General features: G+C 43.5%; 1 long non-coding RNA gene across 1 annotated transcript; it reads left to right on the forward strand.

Annotated features, from left to right (window-relative positions):
* Positions 1-1,638: 1,638 nt before the first annotated feature.
* Positions 1,639-14,975, forward strand: LOC146545002 (uncharacterized). The gene is made up of 2 exons (XR_014881429.1): positions 1,639-2,982; positions 13,230-14,975. It is a non-coding gene; the product is annotated as an uncharacterized LOC146545002 (long non-coding RNA).
* Positions 14,976-15,726: the final 751 nt, after the last annotated feature.

The following is a 15,726-nucleotide window of genomic DNA, read 5'->3' on the forward strand; positions in this document are numbered from 1 at the left end:
CTGAATGTTAATGCTGGAATAAAAAGGTTAATGGCAATGTTAACTAAGACTCATTTGTTATAAAAATAAGTAAACTGATTTACTGATCGGACTCAATGATCTTTAAGGTCTTTTCCAACCTGAGTGATTCTATGATTCTATGACTTTATTTGATTTTACATCAAAGAGTTGCCAATAAAAAGACCAATAATTAATGGGCGTCCTAGAAATAGTTTTAAAAGCATTGGAAAGGACTGATTTGACGAGGATAGAATGGCCTCTGCCCAGCAGCAGTGGATGTCTAAAAGCCAACTTGTCTTCAGGAATACTCTGGGCTTTCTTTGCACACCGAGAAAAGAGCACTTCCAGAGGACACTTCACCATCCCGGCCTCAAACATATTTTTGTTCTGCACTCCTCTTTACAATGAAATAACCAATGTCTGTATCATTCCCTCCATTAGTTACTTCCGTAGAAAGATATCTATTAAGAGCCTGAAGGTATTCTTGCAAAGCTGATCTAGCAGGAATTTCCAGTGAAATATTTTGTACAGGTAATATTGCTGAAAAGAAAGGTCGATCACACAGTGAGATCATGGTGTGTCTGAGTCATGATACCATTCACCCCTTCATACTTGTAGACAGACGCTTGGCTTAATACAGAAATATTAGATCTGGATTTTTTTAAATTTACCTCATTAAATGGGGGTTGGAATAAAAGCTTACATTCAATCTAAACTCTCCTACCATGTGTGCTGGGTTCCAGACAACCAAGAAAATGTCCTTACAGCACACAGGGTAGCTGTGCCTTCTTGTTTGTTGCATGAGATGGGAGTAAAGTGTTGCATGAGGCAACACCAAACGGTGCAGTTTACACATAAAAAAATAGTCTTTCAATCATATAAGGCATTACCTCTGGCCAAAGAAGTGCTTGCTAGAGCTCCTGCAGACTTTAAGAATGTGCTGGGGATCTGTCCTTGTCCTGTCCTTGGGCTCTTCCTCAAGCATCTGCTTTATGGCCACTTCGGAAATTCAGAGCCTCTGAGAAGTCAAACAGGCATGAGCAAGTTCACCAGATGCCTGCTCTGAGGCTGCCCTGAGAGGTGGTTGATGCCGCTAATGTACCCCCACAGCACTGTCTGCAATGTCTCCAAAGAGGAGAACAAGCAGGTGTCCAGTCTTTTGTAATGTGAAAGCCCAGAGGAGAGAGGAGGTGGAGGAAAGGAGTCACAAAGGGCAGACTTCTCAAAGGCTCCTGTGTTCTCCCAGCCTGGCAGGGGGAAGGAAGCTGTGTTGAAATCAGTCTGGGAATTTCCTAACCCCAGGCAGTAGCAGCAGCCAATCTGGCATTATGGCTTTATATATATCTGTAGTATTTTTCACAGCTGCAAAATGAATGCTGAGAGATTTCAAGTACCTTAGAAGCTGGCCTATAGCTGGCCTCTAGCAGTACAATTCACTCTGACTTTTATTAGAGCAGCTTTACTCTGTGTGAAAGTTAAGCTAAAGAAAATTCTCTTTCACAATATACAAATATACAGCTATCATAAAAGTATCTAAAAAACAGCTGTTTGCTGCTGTATATTAACATCATCACAGTTAGGTAGGGATGTGTATGTTTAAGTATGTTACCAGGTAGCCAGTATATGATATGGAACCTGACTGGGTTCCGTGGAAATTTTATCTATGCCAACAGAGCTTAACAGAGAATTAACTCAGATATTACTTTCAAAAATCACCCCAAAAGGCCCTGTGGTGGACATGAACGTGGCTGCTACTGAGAGCGAGCTGCTAATAATTTGAATTTCAACTCTCTTTCATGGATATCCTGTGGTTTGCCTAATAAGGCCTCCAGGGACTCTGGTGCTGTTGCATGGATTTCCCACACAATGTATGGTACAGGGTCAGGTTTTTTTTTCAGAGAGCAGATGGCTTTAGATGCTAATCTCTGCAAATTCCCAATGACCTCTCATCCGTGCATGGTTCTCTGCTGAGGAGTTGGTTCTGACTGCCTTCTCTGTCGTTTCTTCACAGCAACGGGAACATTTTTAGAGGCATTTTGGAAGGAGAGTTTTGGTTGCAGGTTCAGCCCCCAAAATCCAAGAATTGCCCCTCCTTTCTCTGTTTTCTGTTTGTTTGCTCGTGTTCTGTTTTTTTTGTTTTGGTTTGGTTTTTTTGTTTTTTTTTTTTGTTTTTTCCCCTGCTTTGTGATCACTGAGAAAAAATGAGGAGGAGGGTCTTTTGTGTGTGCGAATAAAATGCTACGGTGAGATGAAACGCAATGCAGTTCCCGCACCAGCGGTTGGTACCGGCTCGTTTTTTACCTTCTGCCTCCCTCTCAAAACCAGAAGCACTCTTCTTCATTTCTATCTGCTTCATCACTGTGTGTTACTGAAGAGAACAATTCCGTGTTTCTGCAGCGTTCCCAGATGCGCTCTGCGGGCAGCGCTTGCGTCGCTCCGAGGCACGCCGAGCATCGGGCTGCAGGTAGCGCCGTGTCGCAGCTCAGCACCGGGCATCGCTCCGATGCCGGGGCAGGCGCTGCCGGTACAGCTGCCGAAAGGCTCTCGGGCTCCATCTCCTGGTGGGCCCGACGTGAAGCGGCCCCGTTAATCTGAGAATTCCGACCTGCTGGGTGCTGTCGGTGATTCACTGAGAGGTGGGTGATGTAAGCGTGCCCGGTCAGCACTGACAGGCTGTTTCTCTTTGTTAAAGGAGAGACTGAAACACTTCACATCGGACTTGATCTCCCACTTCTTGTTTGGATTTCAAAGCCACAGTATCAGATATGAAAGCTTCGCTTTGCTTCCTCTGGACCATTCTGGACCAGTGATGGGATGAGAGGTAAAGGCCTCAGGTTGCTCCAGGGAAGGTTCAGGTTGGATATTAGGAAAAACTTCTCCAAAATGGTGGTCAGATGCTGGAATGGGCTGCCCAGGGAGGTGGTGGAGTCACTGTCCGTGGAGGTGATCAAGAAACAAGGAGATGAGGCACTGAGGAATGTGGTGAGTGGGCATGGGGGGGGGGGGGAGGGGGGGCAGGAAGGTAGGGGGGATGGACTGGCATCTTAGAAATCTTTTCCAATCTTAATGATTCTATGATTCTATTCACCAAGGCCTCTCTCCACCCCTGCCAGAAGCACAGCAGCAGAGCAGTGCTGGCTGAGACATTTCCCCAAGCCCATCATGTGTTGTCCCAGTACCACAGACTGGTCTCTGGTCTCCAGAGCAAGATTTTCCTCTCGAAAAAGGGAAGGAAAAGAAAAACAGCTAACAGGAGTTTACAAATACCATCATACTTTGAAGTTGTCAGGAGGCTTTTGAAAGCGCTATGTCCTAAAAAGACCACAGGATAAGCTAAGGCCTGGACAAGGAAGGGATAGAATCACAGAATCATTAAGGTTGAAAAAGACCACTTAACATCATCTAGTTCAACCAGCAACCCATCCCCACCGTGCCCACTAACTGTGTCCCTCAGTGCCACACCCACACAGTTCTTGAACACCTCCAGGAATGGTGACTTCAACATCACCCTGAGCAGCCTGTGCCAGTGCTTCACCATTCTTTCTGAGAAGAAAGAGTACTCTTTCCCTTTTCTTAGGACACCTACCAGACAGTGCAATCATCAGTCCTACATTCAGCTCCGCAGAAAGGTTAAGCTCTTTAATTAAAAAGAAATAGTAGGCTCACAAGTGAAAAACAGACATTTCCTTTTTTCCTTCCCCAAGTTTCACACAGGAGACTGGAGAAGACAAATAAATCACAGGCTTCTGGGTGTAGTGTTGAGGTGGGTGGAGATGAAAAGGGGAGTAATAAAGCACTACTGGAGGAGAGGTGAGCTGGGATGGTGCAGACACTCAGGCAGCTACGTAACAATGATTGGGTTGGGCTGGCATGCCAGGGAAGATGACAATCATCTTCTTTTTAGAGGGAGCCACGTCTCTATCTCCAGCTACCAGAGAGCAGCCACTCAAAGGGCTTGTCACAACTCTGCCAAGTCATCTTAGCTCTGCCACAGAAATGCCCAAAACTGACAATAAACACTTCACCTCTCCTTTTTCCCTTTCCTTGTAATACGTCATCCATAATATAATTTTTCTCCTTTCTGCTTTGCTGGTTTTTGTAGTAAATTGAAGTAGCACACAGGCTTGCCATTTCATATATCATTTCAAACATAATTTTTTTCCATCAACTTTTTGTATCCTTAGTACATTTGAAAAAGTGTGCTTTGCTTGAAATCCTATTTCTGTGACTTTTAGAAGCAATACCAGCAGTTTCAGATACAAATTTTTAATTACTTTTTGCTTTAAAACTAATTTATTTCCCAGAATCGCATGTTTGCACAGAAAACACAAAATATAGAAAGATCCTATATCAACAGAATGACATCTGTTTTGTGAATTACCCTGAGTGCAAATATTTATCTCCTGAACATCTGTCAGAGCTGTACTTCTTGGAGACATTCGTACTAAATTTTTACTTAAAGTAGATGGAAAGCAAGGAAGGGAGCTTAGAGACAAAATCACACAACGTGAGAAACACAATCCAAGAGGGCATCTAGTGTACAAGGTCATTAATTTGTTCTGCTGCTCTATCCTAAACAATGCTCAAAGTTTCCAGTACTTCATTACTATGTTGCCTCAGTTTTTGAGGTTCAAACGGAAAGGGACGCTGGCCATTTCTGAACGTAGTTTCAAATAGACCTGAAACCAACATTTTATTTCAGTGGAGCCCAGACAACAGCTGAATGCAACATTTTTTTCTATATGAAAAATTCCTCATGTTATCAAAACTCAGTAAGTGTGTATGTGCCTGGAAAGCAGTTGGTGAAGGAGCTGCTCTGTGTCTACTCCTTACTGTTCTCCATTCCAGGTAACCCAGCTTAAATCCAGCTAGCATCCACCCCGGGACAAAACTTAAACCCAGTATTACAAACGACCAATGGGTTTTCACCCCTCACAGTAAAAGCTGACAACAAATATCTCAGTAAAAAAGGCATTAACCAAATATTTAATCACTGAAGATAGAATCATAGAATCCTTAGAGTTGGAAGGAACCTTTAAAGGTCATTTAGTCCACCGCCTCTGCAATGAACAGGGACATGTGTGATAAGATCAGGTTGACCAGGGCCTGAACCAGCCTTGCCTTGAAAGTCTTCAGGGATGGGGCATCCACCATTCTCTGGGCAACCTGCTCCAGTGCCTCACCACCCTCACTGTAAAAGACATTTCCTTATGTTTATCTTAAATCTACCCTCTTTAAGCTTGTAACCATTTTCCCTTGTTCTATCACCATAGACTCTGCTAAAGAGTCTGTCCCCTTCTTTCCTATAGCTCCCCTTTAGATACTTAAAGGGCACTATCAGGTCACCTCACAGCCTTCTCTTCTCCAGGCTGAACAGCCCCAGCTCTCTCAGCTTGTCCTTATAGGAGAGGTGTTCCATCCCTTGGATCATTTTTGTAGTATCCTTTGGGTGCACTCCAACAGGTCAGTTTCTCTCCTGTACTGAGGACTCCACACTGGGATACAGTACTCCAGGTGAGGCCTCACCAGTGCAGAACAGAGGGACAGGATCACCTCCCTTGATCTGCTGGTCATGCCTCTTTTGATGCAGCCCAGGATGTGGTTGGCTTTTTGAGCTGCAAGAGCGCATTACTGGCTCACATCCAGTTTCCCATTCAACAGTACTTGCAGTTTCTTTTTTCAGCAGGGCTGCTCTCAATTCTGTCATATCCCAGTTTGTATGGGTAGTGGGAATTGCCTCGATCCAGGTGTAAGATTTTGCATTTGGATTTGCTGAACCTCATGAGGTTCACCTGGGCCCACCACTCAAGCCTGTCAAAGTCCCTCTGGATGGCATCTCCTCCCAGTGGTGTGTTGACCACCTCCCACAGTTTTGTGTCATCCTTTTCTGGTTGAGATACCTGTAGAAGCCTTTCTTGTTCTTCTTGTCATCCCTTGTCAAATTTAGTTCAAGCTGGGCCTTGGCTTTCCTACCCCATTCTTACTCAGCCTAGCAGCTTCCTCATACCCTTCCCCTGGTACTTGTCTGTTTCCACTGTCTGTGCATTTTCTTTCCTAATTGAATAAAACACTTAATAGAACCATCCTAATTGAATAAAACATTTGAAAAGCCTTCTGAATGTTGCAGCTGGAGATGCTCTTCTGGATCTTGGAAGCAGAATGTACAAGCACCATATGCTACATCTTTCAAGACAAACATTTAATAGGCTTAAGGGGATTTCTAGGTTCTGCTATAATAAGAACTTAAGGATGGCAGTACAGTAGGATGTCTCAGATCGAGCTTGCAGCAGGAGATGGGGACAGCAAAGATCTTGGCAGCAAGGAACTACACTCTCTCACCTATGCTCCTATCCAGCCCCAAGTTAGAGGAACTTTCTCTGCATTCAACACATATCGACGTTTTTCCGTTTTTTTTTTTTTTTTTCTGTGATTTTCCTTCTCCAAACTCAACAATATTGGTTATCTCAGGAGAGACCTTATTGCTCCCTGCAGCTACCTGAAAGGAGGTTGTGGCAAGGTGGGAGTTGGTTTCTCTCACGTAACTGGTGATAGGACTAGAGGGAATGGCCTCATGTTTTGCACCAGGGGAGATTCACATTGGACGTTAAGACAAATTTATTCTCAGAAGGAGTGGTTACGTGCTAGAATGGGCTGCCCAGGGAGGTGGTGGAGTCACCAACCCTGGAAGTGTTTAAGAACTATGTAGATGTGGCACCGAGGGACGTGAATGGGCATGCTGGAGATGGGTTGACAGCAGAACTCAATGATCTTCTGGTCTTTTTCAACCTTAATGATTCTACAGTCTCTACCATACCTGCCCTAGTGACAGATCTGTACAGAGCAGCCTGCACCTCATGGGTATTTCGGAGAGGTGCAGAGACAAAACTGTGAGCGCAGGAATACGCTCACAGTAAGTCCCTGAGAATCAGAAAGGCAGATGTGTTTTGTGGTGACCACCTACCAGATCCAAATGCACTAGAAAAATAATGTGTATTTTTGTCCAGATGCTGAGTGCATCTTTTGAATTTTACACTGACCTTATGCCAGCTGAGGAAGACCAAACCGATGGGTGGCTGAACAAAGACACGGAAGGATCAACTGGAGCAGCAGCATTGGACACTGTCAGATTCTTGAGAAGAGTTGCCCAAGGCTCCCTGATGCTGGGGTCTCAGGCTGCTGTAGGGCTGAGTGGCACAAAGGTACTGAGGGCAGCTAAAGCTTTATGTTAAGTTTTGGAAAGTGGTCCTTGGCTGTACCTAAAGGCCTGAATTTTTGAAGAAGGATGCTCAGCACATTTTTTAATAGTCTTATTTATTTCAGGCTGGGTCGCTGAGGGCATGAGCGTGGTTTGACAGTTCATTTTTGCAAGTAAAGTTTTTTGGGATGCCAGCTCAGCATTGTGTTTGACATAAAAAATAGCCACAGAAAGACTTTGCCTTTTTTTCTCCCCTCTATTTCTCTATTTACAGGGCCATAGGGGTACCAGATCTGCAGATTCCATGTGGCCAGGAAGAATTCATTCTCTGTTATTTAAGTTTCTGTCCCATTCCTTAACTGTACACCCTGCTAAACCCATCCTCAAACACAACAGTTTGCTCTTAAAAACTATGTCACCGAGCAGTTTACTTTGAAGCTGCTCTTTCTTTTTGTCCTCTTTAATATCACCAACTCTCATTTTTTGCATGCTTGCAAATTCTGCAGCACAGGATGTCCTCCTGCCGTCCTTGTGTCTGATGTTAGAAACCTGCTCCAGCCCTTTGCAGGCGACTTTCTTCTCTCATCCCACAAACAACAAAAGAGGCTTTAAAGATAAAAGGGAGAGGAAGCTAGCTCCTCTCTTTAATAGCCTGGGGACGGGACGCCATCCCCTCACACAGCAGTTTGACTGCAGAAGGATGGGGATGATTGAATTGAGCTCACACAAGCGATGCTGCATTCCCACAGGGCAGCCCCAGGAGGACTCCCAGCACTATGCTGTGCTAAAACAGATATAAAAAACCCTCAAACATGACCTGGAATCGATACGATACGATTCTTCCCTCCTCCTGCTTCCCACTGGGCAGCCGTCAGCGTGGCAGTGTGTGACCTTTGCAGTCACCTCTGCAGAGATCCCGCTCCCTCCTGAGAGACAGTGGGCGCTCTGCAGCTGCGGCTGCCTTCCCTAAGGCCAAACAGCACAAACCTCACGTCCACACCCTTGTGTCTCCTGGTTTATGTTGAACACAGAATATCCAGAATCTTGTACATTAAATCAGTACAGATTTAATCTGGAGATTTTAATTTTAAACGCTCCTTTCTTTCTCAGCACATTTACAGCTCAAGTTGTTCTCTACAGCCATCCTAATTTTTCCTCTTTTTAGAGAGGTGCGGGTGCCCCCTCTGTTTATAGTAACTCCTGCAGCCTTGGCATGTCTATTCACAAATGTGCTTTCTGGGAAGGCGGGGTGCTTGCTTAACACACAATGCACTCTAAGATACTGAAACCCATATTCAAAGCAATTTTCTAAATAAACGAACAGAATCTCCATATCCTCATGCAATAATTTTCTCCTTGTTTCTTAGACATAATCCTCTTAGACTAGTAGCCTAACTTAATAGAGAACATGTTGTTACATTGTTTAGGAACACTGCAATTCTGCATCAACAGAACTGCAGCCCATTCTTTATCTGGAGAACAAAGGTAGATATATAAATATATTTTTTTTAATAATAAAAAAAACCAACACCTAACAGTAGCAGCTTTTATAAAGTGAAAATTGAAAGTGCAGATGATACAATCACGCTGCATCTTTCATTTCCTGCACAAAACGTGTGCTACAGCATTTAATAGATTGCTGATCTGAGAGGCATAATGATCACGATAAGCTGACACAATGCATAGGATTGCAAACAACTTAAGGTCAGAATGACATCATGAGAGGTCACCTGTGGGCTGTTGTTGGAAAATGAATTCTGGCCATGGCGATGTGAGGTACCTGAGCTTACCGGGACCAATATGTCTGAAGAGAGGGAGAAGAGGTCATCTCCCATTTGCTAACTTCATGACAGAGCTGTTACCTGATGAGAGTTTTGGCTCCTACTGTAAGAGCAGTGATCTTTCAGTAGTTGGCTGTTTTCAGGTCAGTAAGTGAAGGCAAAATGATTCCTCCACTTCATTGGCAAAAAGTGATGGACTTGAGGAGGGCAGCTCTCCACAAAGAAGGCAGGAGCTTTCAAGACACAGTAACTGCATGGTTACCCATGCAGCTTTCCTAGATGTGCTCTCTTTTTCATTCTGGAAACCCTGTCCAAACAGGACCTGCAGAGCTCCCGTGTCTGTCTGGGTTAGTGGAGATGTCACCTCTCTAGAGCTGCTGCACAGCCATTCACACCAGGCACCTGAAGGGTGAAAACCAAGCGATGTCCCCAGGAGATAAGCATGGGTCTGATGCTGCTGTGGAACTTTAGAGACAATCTATTGACTACAGGATCTTGATGGATAAAGCAGTTCCCACCTTCAAGTCCCCTATAACAGCAGCACTTTCAAACATATGCTAAAAATAGCAGAAATTCAGAGCAAGCTTCTTTTGCTGTCCTCCATATTTGCAGGTCTCCACAAGCACCTCCCCCAGCTGCACAAATGTTTACACAATGCAAACCACATTGCATTAGCTTTGTCCACCTCTGTAAGCTCCTCATGAATGCAAAGGACCCCATCCCACTGCAGTAAAAACCACAGGTCTCAGTTTTCCTGTAAGAAACACAAACTCACTTGACAATATCGCAGAGAAAAAAAAATAAAAAAAGATAACTGGATAAGCACAGTCACGGCATATCAGGGTTTAGAATCCACCAGCAGGATACTGAGGGAGAGAGGAAAGCAATAGCTCAGCAACACCAAACTGGTTATATTGCACAACTGCTGCAGCATCAATTAGATCATTTTGCATACACACACACCGTGTGCAGTACAGCTGAGCTGGTGAACCTAGGAGAAGCTCCATCTTTTCACTCCCGCTTTCAAATTCAAATCAGAGCTGATACATAAATAGAAACTTAATTTTTTTCTTCTCTTTCCCTTTAAATGAATCCCCCCCAGATCTCTTCTTTCAGCATTGCCGCCACCTCTCCATTTTAAAAATTCGCTACTAACAGAACCAGATGCATCTTCTTAAAGAAAGACAACCTCTTCATTTATTTTGGAAAAAAGCATCAACACAAAATGTCACACAAGAGCAAGAAAAAAGCACATGGCCAGGTGGAAGCCTCATGCTCGTGCAGGCAATGTGGCATTCTCTGGTGGTGATGATGGGATGACAGAGAGAGGCAGCCAAAGATGGGAAGAACCCTCACCTCAGCCTTCCACCCACGTGTGTCCTCAGCTTTGCCCTAAGCATCAGAGAATGAAGCCAATCTGAGCTTTGGAGAAGAGCCAGTTAAATAAAACATGGCCAGAAGCAGCTGCACAGAGAGAAGTTACAAGGTAGTGAGCATCATCACAGATGCTGTTTTATGTCTCCAGAATGTGCTTGCACGTAGGAACTCAAGCAGAACATATGGGGCTTCAGTAACAGAACCAGGAGGCAAGAGATGTTCTCAGCATGTCAGGCAGTCTGGGGAGAGACCTGCCAGTGCAGTACTGCCATCACTGGTGCCTTGCATGGCCCTGGCTGATATCAGTGCAGCTGCTGGGCAGTGAGCTGGGCTTACTAGGCAGCTGTGGAGCAGAGCACTCACCTCAAAATGGGCTGCAGGTCTTGCAGGTGCACTGGTTAGTGCTCAAGGGAGATGACCACTATTTCTATTAGATGAAACTGCTTTAAAATACGCAAGCTATGCATAAAGTCTGCAAGTGAAGCCTGTGAATGTCCAGCCTTGATGCTTCCTCTCCAAATTCAAAAGCAAGTGATGTTCCTGAACCGACAGTGCCCATAGCAAAATGCTTGGCCTTTTCTCTAAAGCCTTCCTTCACCAGCAGGTGAGAGACTAAGCAATGGCTAGTGATCTGTAGATCACTGTAGATCCCCTGCTTAGAACAGTTCAGTCCCTTCCTGCTTTCCTTTTCTCTCACTAACCCCCTGTCTCAGACTTTCCACCAATTTCCAAGCACGAAGAACAATCATGGAATCACTGAATGGCTTGGGTTGGACAGGGTCTTAAAGCCCATTGAGCCCCAACCCCTGCTGTGGGCAGGGCTGCCACCCCCAGCTCAGGCCACCCAGGATCCCATCCAACCTGCCTTTGAGTGCCTCCAGGGATGGAGCACCGCCAGCTTCTCTGGGCAGCCTGTGCCAGGGGCCACCACCTCTGAGTAAAGAATTTTCACCTAATATCTAACCTAAACTCTCCCCTCTTTCAGTTTAAAGCTATGCCCTCTTGTCCTGTCACTACAGACCCTGGTTAAAAAGTCACTCCCCATCTTCCCTAAAAGTCCCCTTTAGGTACTGGAAGACTGCACATGAGTTTTTCCCAGAGCCTTCTCCAGGCTGAACAACTAACCTTCTCAGCCTTTCCTTTACACCCAAGAGCTGTCAGTTGCAGAACAGCTCATGAAATCAGTTTAACAAAAATGTCCTGGTGTAAGCAGACACTTTTTCAGATGCCTTTGTGTTCTTGAAATTAGTAGGCAACTCGCCAACCAAGAGGCAACATTTGTAGAATTTCTGAACCCAAATTCCCACAGGAAGCTTTTAATTTTGATAAGTGAATCAGAAAATTTCCATTAAACTTACAATAAATACCTGCAGCCAAGGAGCAAGACAAACCTTTCCTTCCATTTTATCAGCTACCAAACCTCTAATGCCCACTTAAGCTATATTACAAATCTGTCATACCAGCCAAAAGTTTAGCTCAAGTAAACATTCTTGTAAACAATGTTTCCTAAACAATCGATCCATTAGAGGCTTCTGTTGTTTTTGTTGCAAGGGGAGGCCTAAGCTTTTTTTTACAGACCAAGGAGACAAACACAAGAAAGAGAAGTACTGAAAACCGACACAGCCAGAAAACACATGCCATATTAAAGCAGCAAAGCTTGTCAGGGAGATGAAACAGCCCCAGCTTGTGTTCATGTTCAGCCAGTTAGATAGTGCAGCAAAAACCTCAAGGCAAACAGTTCCATTAAACATTAATTTGTGAAGTGCTTCAAAGATAAGGCTGAGGCATGCGTCTCTATAATACGTAACATTATTCATCATCTGAAAAAGTTGTTTTGCATGCAATTAAGGAACAATCCTAAGGCTCTCCACAAATTGATTCAATAGAATTCAGTGAGGCCATACAGAAGAACATACAGCAGATGAAGTGCTTGAAAGTCTCTGTTTAAATTTGTCAGATCTGAGGGGAAAAGTTCTGCAGATGTTTGAAGTGTGGTCTTTGATTCGTTTGGCTTAGAATTTCAAGCTTATCAAAGCAGCTTAGCTCCTAGAAAATAGCTATAAGCTATTTAGTCACTCATGGTGTGGTGAAAATAGGACAAACTGTAACCATCACAGCAGCACTCGTTGGGAAGTTTTGCGTAGCATGAGCTAGAACTTGGCTCTGTTGAATCTTCACATACAGTGAACTCTTAATTTACAATTTCAATAATGAATATTAACTGCATTATGGATGGAGAGCCACTGGTGCTGTGCTGACTATTAAAAGCCAGCTGAGAGCCCCGTCCTCTTGAAGCACACCACGCACCAGACACAACCAAACTGATTTTCAATGAGCAGCTTAATTCTGGCAATTATGAAGTCATGAGTAAACAAATGTGGAAAAAAGTCACAGGATTTCCTCTGCATTCACTGTCCGCTGGTAGTTTTACTTGCATCATCTAGGGTGTACGAAACAGTTACCTTCAGTAATGCTACAGTTTTCCCATCAGGAGCTTCCATTTCCAAGGAACAGCATGCCAATATCACTGGGTAAGGAAGGTGGAAAAAAAAAAACAACCTGAAAATGTTTTGAGAGGCAGCAGAGAAAAACCTCTATTGTGAAACAACTGAGTAAAGAATATTGCTTTCCTGTCAACAGCTGGGATTCTGAGACCCAAGTGTTAATTTGCAGGCTTACTGAAAACTCACCACTCCCAGGACCCAGCACGCTCCTTCAGCTATGTGGAATGAGCCAAGCAGTCCCAGTTGTGCTTAATCATCTATTGCTTTCCTCTGAGTTAAAGCACCAGCTAAAGTATCAGACACTGACCCCCTGCCATTTTAGATGGTTTGCTGTGAAGATCCTCTCTAAAATAACTCTTTTCCATTTCACAGTACAGCCCTTGCTGGATTTGCACTGTCTCATCAGACGTCAGTGAAGGACCACCTCCCTTGACCTGCTGGTAACACTCAGCACAGCCCAGATCATTTGTCTTAGTAGCAATGGTCCACAGCTGGTTCATGGTCACCAAGACTCCCAGTGACACTTTCCAACACATCTGCAGATGCTTCTTCCACACCCCCAACTTGACCCTGATCCAAACCAGCGACTTCTGGAAGCCCAGCTCAGGACTGACTCAGCAGCAGCCAGAAGCAGTAAGCTCTTTACTAACCAGGAATGAGTTTCACAGGTTCCAAGGGCTATCTAACAGCTTTATAGTAAACATTCTCAATGGTAAAGCTTTCAAAAGAACTTCTAAGAAGTTGAGAGTGGTTAACAACAACAAAAAAATCTCTAGATCTTTCAATATAACAAATAATTTAGGAATAGTATAAAAAGGGCATGAAATGTGAGGTTCCCTACTTTCTCAGTAGTGCAGCAATATGTGTAAGGTTACAGTATAGAAGTATTCATGTATCAACCACAGGCTGTAGAAAGATTATAGTCTTTTATTGATTTCTTGTTTTACAGATTCAGATTTAACTTCCAATAATAAAATTCAATAAAATGATTCCCTTATCATAAAATTTGTTTTACACACTATGTACAAGTACCCAGAGACTACAGCCATACAGAACATCACAGCTATACCACAGATCTCACAGAGCAAGCTGGGGAGGTGGCTAACAGCAGCAACATACATTCAGAGATCAAGTGATGGATACACAGTGCGTTTGGCACAGCTGAGGATCGCCCACACAGGGACAATAAGAATAATCCCGACATGGATTAGTTCAACTCCATTAATTTTGGGATAGACATCTACAATTAAACTAGCTATCGGAAGAGATTTGATTAAGCTGAATCAAATGCAGCTGAACTAATCATTTTAGTTTCATTAGACATCCCTCCATATACAAGTTCTAGACTTTGAGATCAATCTACAATGAAAACAAGGTTTGTTAGTTGAGATATGCAGGAATCAGAGGACCAAGAGCAGCTCACATAAAATAAGTATTCTTTAACAGCTGAAAACACACACACAAATTGCTTTTGAGAACTGAACTTTCTCATTTCTCTCTCTACTGCCAACACCAGAACTGCTTTAGTGACATACCAGCATCATACAAGGTAATTTACACACAACCTTTCATATTGATAAAGTCAAATCCATAATGCAGTTAACCTTCAATATTCAGGATTCCCATCCAGCATGCTACCCATTCACCAACAAAAAAGTTAAACCCAACTCTAGGTGAGAACGGGCTCCTGTGGCAAAGGCAAAACCCAGGAAACACTGCACCTTCTCTGCAATATAACAACTGGCAAACATCAGAAACCAAACTGTAAAGGGCAGCCAACTATATTCTAGCTCTAATGGGATGTCACTTTATGTTAAGAACGTTAGCTGATTAAACATGTTTTTCTTTCATGAAATAAAATTGACCACGGCCTTCTCTTATAACTGAAATCTAATCTTACCATGACAAAAACAAACCAAAGCCTACAGCTAAGCTTATGCAGACTCCTACATTTTGCAACAATTAGCTTTCCTTCTTTGTGAAACAGTGTATTTAAAAGTCTTGCAATTCCTCCGGGAAGTTTTTCCTTCTGATGACAGATATATCCTAAAGAAAATAAATACAGGCTCATTTCCAAAAGGGGAGAGGTAAAGGGGGGAAAAAAAAAAAAAAACAGAATTCCAGAACAAAGCATTTAGCAGTTCTTAGCATGCTGGCCAGAAGGTTGAAATGCTTATGTCCAAATCACACAGCTCTGAAGATACTGCTTCATCCAAATGCTGCTACAACTTAACTTCCAAGTACTTTCAGTATGCAGAGTGTAACTAGAATAAGACATTCCACAAGGAAGACTCCTTAGCTAGTGTTTCTATATTCTCAGATTTGAGGTGTTTGTTAGTGCAGCTTTATTTGACCCTCTCATTTGTTGTGAAACACCATTCAAGCTTCTAATTCACAGCTCAAAATAAACCTAACAGAAGGCTTAAGCACTCCTCTGCTGGGTACAGACACAACAAGCAAGTGGCAGCAGCTGCTGAAGTTGACCTAGCAGGTTTTCAGATTTCCCCCCCCCCCCCCCCCACAGGTGATCCCAGAGCCTTAGCCAGCTTGTCACTTTAGGCTAGAATCCTGTGGAATTATGTCTATTCCTATTTTCCAAAGAAAATGGGCCTGATAATAGAAATATCACTCAAAGCTGTAAGAGTATTTTGCTTTTTCACTTTTTTTTTTTAAAGCATAGTATGAGCATTAATAAGCATACCATTGATGGTTGGACTGGATGATCTTTTAGCTCTTTACCAACCTTGGTGTTTCTGTGATTCACTGCCTAATCCACTTACCACAGAAGCTTCCATTCTTCTTTAACAGAACCTTCTCACACTTCTAGAGCTACTGCTGACTTAGCCCTGACAGCTAAGTAGAAGTCTAT

The sequence above is a fragment of the Meleagris gallopavo genome, chromosome 2 (genome assembly GCF_905368555.1).
Source record: "Meleagris gallopavo chromosome 2, MGAL_WU_HG_1.1, whole genome shotgun sequence".
Taxonomy (NCBI): Eukaryota; Metazoa; Chordata; class Aves; order Galliformes; family Phasianidae; genus Meleagris; species Meleagris gallopavo.